Here is a 4,115-nt window from a genome sequence, read left to right on the forward strand (position 1 = left end):
CATATTTTGTATTGAATTCCCAAATTCCTCTATGTATTGAGTGCACATTCCAGTAGCTGAAGGTTTATCCCCAACTAATCAAGGATGAGTACTTCTGAGGTTGCATAGTTTACTCAATTTATATTGTTCTGCATCTCAGCTGCCATATAGAAGTTAAAGAAACAAAACCCACTTAGAATTTCATTTTGATAAGGTAAAAAAAACTTAAATCTGCGTTCATGTTGCAAATTGGTTAAGTCAAATTTATTGAGGAATTTGTTCCAAGTAATCATTTCAATACAAAATTTTTTACTGTTAAACAGAATCCCAAGCCCCAGTTGTATTAGGACATAATTTTGTTGGATATATAGAGCTGCTAAATTAAAACAGACTGCAAATGTTTCTGGGGCAAAAGAACATTCATTTATAGATTTAATCAGGAGTGAACCGTCCTTTTCAGATGTTACCTGAGACAAGGAAAAAAAAAAGAAATGAGGTCCAAATGGTTTTACACTCCTTCCCCCAACAAAATTGTGGTTACTATATGGAAATGGTAACCAAGAAAATGCATAAATTTACATTCATATGATTACTATTCCCAAGCCTGGTATGAGGGAAATAATGGACCATTGGTAACAGAAGCAAAGAATAATCAGTACATTCTGGCCGTCCATTGGTAAAACTGTAGCTTTAAAGATGAGATGCTGTTCTCAAAGCATGTTGCACAGTGCAGTCAGTAACAACCAACATCACAATGCTAGTATTGCAAGGTTACAAGGCATTACCAGTGGTATGGGGGGGGGTGAAATCAGATAGATCTTAAGTGCAAACAGCAGGACAAATTACTACTAAAATCAGATTGCTCATTTCTGTTCATTAAAAAAACAAATGATATGACCACTTCAGGATATGCAGCAACCAGTTTTTACATTTTTCTTTTTCTTTACATAGAAAATACTTTCTATAGCTTTTATTCCCCTACAAAACAAACAATGAAAACCAGTCAGTCAGTCATTCCTTTTTAAAAACATGCAAGCACACTGACACATGTAGCATCATCAAATATTTGTGCTTTTGATCCATTTAAGAAAAATATTCTTCGGTCTGACACACCAAGAAACCGGTGGCATGATTTATACATTTAGCCATTGTACTAAAATAGTTTATTCAGCAGACAAGTCCTGCTTTAATATACATATGGTACAAGTTTTACACTTGTGGCTCTTTCTACAGGTTTAAAAACTGGCCAGGAGAGTTAATACATAATCAAATTCATTTTTGCCAATTTTAAGCAAATTAAGTTTTGTATTCCAGTATTACATTAAAATGTGGTGACGGGTACAATGAATATTTGAAAAGGTCTTGTTAATCTGAACAAATTTAAGTGTTTGCCTTTTCTGTACAGTACACAAAGTGCTTTTACCTCAAAAGAGAGAGATTAAAACACAAAGGCTCCTAACATATGGTAACATATCTACCACTGGCAGATGAGACTTCATGTTTTAGCAAACATTTTTCATGGGGTATTGCATCATAACAATCATCCTTTATAAGGAAAGGACAGGACCCATTTAATATCAGGAGTTCCAAAACAAAAGTAATAAAACATGTTTTCTACAGCAGGAAGCTACATACACATCTTGCTGAATATGCCCAACTGTGGTTGGGCAGACGCAAGATGGCCAACATAATTGCTGATTCAACACTTTTTGGACAGGAGCAAATCATGAGAGATCTAAAGTCAGGAATATCCTTCACTCAAACATTGGAATTACTATGTTAGAATTGAAATTTGTTTCCTATTCATAGAAAAGGGCAGAACAGGAAGAGGAAACAAATTTCCAGTAAACAACTGCTGGACACAAAACTGGGCCAATATACACCAAACAACCAGCTCGGAAGGATATCAAAGGCAGTGCTTTTAAAAACAATTCAAAACTCCTGTATTATATAGTAGAATTAGAAACTTTGTTTCCAGCAGTGTGATCCTTTTAAGTCTACAGTCTATGCCTGCACTTTTAGCATGGTCTTCAACTGAAAGGCCATTTCACTGTGATCAGATGACTCTAGGGGCACATGTACCCAATGGCTTGGAGGCTTGGGTAGTACACTTGGTGATGGTGGCTCACTGAACTTGGCTCCAGCATAATTTTGATCAGACTGCAACCTAAACAGTGTGTTTGAGCTGCTCAGAACTGCCTCCCAACTCTGATTGTTTGCAGTAAAGTGCATAACATTCTTTCCCTCTTTCTGCACAACCTGACATGTTTCAGAAATAAATGGATATCGTCCATGTCCCTTCTCGCCTTTCTTGTGCATTGTCTTCACGTGATAGAGATTATCATCCTTGTTCCTTTGTCTGCTGTTGTTTAAGTGCTGGTTCCTCTTTGGAGTCCCATGGTTTGGTTGGGATATTGGGATATTTAATCTTTCGACACCTCCCATTTTTCTCCAAAGAAACTATCACCTGTACAATTAGGAAAAAATGATCAATTCTAATTCCAACTCTTGCACGTGCACTAACTATGTTTAGAAATTAAAATGGGTACCCCCAAGGGAAAATCGATACCACAACATTTCAATTTGGGCCTAGGCATAACTTTTTTGCATTTGTTAAAATAGCTATTTTTAAATACTTGAAACAATGCTACTGTTTTTGGAATACTAGCTGCATCAGTTATACGTTAACCACATGCTGGGACACTGTATCACTGTAATTGCAATCAGTAAAAATTATGTCACTTTGGTCACTTCCTTTCAGAAAACCTTTCCATTGTTTTACAAGAATTACTTCTTCAGTCACCCAGTGTTCAGATGCAACCATCAGAAACCTCTGGTTTTTATGATTCAGTTGTAAATTTATAAGTGGTGTCATTTGGGCTGACAACGCACGACCCGTGAAACAAGTGAGGAAGACTTACAACCACTGGATTTGAGAGACAGTTAAAGGATGTAAAATAGATTAAAAACGTGTTTTGAATACACTACCAAGTTCAGAGGACTCCAACTGCAGTTCTAAGGTAAGATTGCCCACAATGAACTGCGGATGCTGTAAATGTAACCATCTTAACTGATTGTTAAAATAGAATGGAAACTAACCAGTCAAGCTCTAGAAAAGATTGCAACCAAGAATCGGAGTCAAGAGATTAATAACTTTTTAAGCAGGAACGTTTTTAAGTTTGTTCAGTCCTTGCCTACGTGCAGGAATCTTTCCTTTCCCCAGACCTTGAGCTCAGACACCAACCTCTTCGTCGAAAAATCCCAAAACTCGTCGATCTTTTCGTCCAAAGCTTTCTGGAAACTTCGACGCCAGGTTATAGGGAATTTGTCACTTTTGGTGAATCTTGGTGATTTTCCCCAACTAGGAATTTGCATCAGCAGAACTCCGACAGAAGATGGTGCAGCCAAGCACAACATGGGTCTGCTCGGCACACACGGTTCCGTATAGTTCACACCCTTCAGAAGCAAAAAGAAAAAGCTTAGAAAACAAAACACTGACCAAAAAGTAACAAAGCTGCAGGAAATATTCGAGCAAGAATCCAATTTTAAAAATTACTGGTAAACTGTGTACAGTTTTAGACGTTCCCCTCCCCCTTTTTTGCGGCGGAATTTCCTGATCACGGGACTAGAAAACGGCCATTTAACAACATCAGCGCATTCTTTCCAACCTTCGGGGATATTTGAGCCCGACACAATTTGGTCTGAACCCCTGCCTGACAAGTAGGATAGGTACTACTCGCACTCCGAGGCAAGCCAGGCGACAAGAAGCAATTTTCCCCGATCGAGAGAAACAGGTCGGGAAGAGAGAGAGCGTAAACAAAAGACAGAGCCTAGGTGGGGGGCAGGGGGTAAAAGAAAGACAGAGAGAGAGAGAGGTTATTAACAACAGCCCCCCGACCATTCCAGGCTCGGACTCTCACCTACTTGGTACTCCCACAGTGCCCGGCGCTGTCTAAATTCAAAGCCCACACACAGAGCTACGTCCCTGGTCACTCTCTACCCTCAGCTGCTCCACCCCCTCGATGTAGCAGAAAATGGAACCCGGAGACAAGTAGCTGCCTGGCAGCCAATCAGAACCGCTCCAGCTCCGATATTCGCTGCACAATCCTAGCCAATCAGAGCGCAAATAACTTCCA

The 4,115-nt window shown here is 39.2% G+C and overlaps 1 long non-coding RNA gene across 2 annotated transcripts; it reads right to left on the reverse strand.

Annotated features, from left to right (window-relative positions):
* Positions 1 to 215: 215 nt before the first annotated feature.
* LOC125481449 lies at positions 216 to 4,054 on the reverse strand. 2 transcript variants are annotated; one of them, XR_007261345.1, is made up of 3 exons: positions 3,900 to 4,054; positions 3,224 to 3,435; positions 216 to 2,446 (listed from the first exon to the last, which is right to left on the reverse strand). It is a non-coding gene; the product is annotated as an uncharacterized LOC125481449 (long non-coding RNA). The 2 variants fall into 2 exon arrangements; XR_007261346.1 differs by having other exon boundaries at positions 3,904 to 4,053.
* Between the last annotated feature and the right edge of the window lie 61 nt (positions 4,055 to 4,115).

This window comes from Rhincodon typus, unplaced genomic scaffold, assembly GCF_021869965.1.
Source record: "Rhincodon typus isolate 14 unplaced genomic scaffold, sRhiTyp1.1 hic_rhity00002199, whole genome shotgun sequence".
NCBI classification, from domain to species: Eukaryota; Metazoa; Chordata; class Chondrichthyes; order Orectolobiformes; family Rhincodontidae; genus Rhincodon; species Rhincodon typus.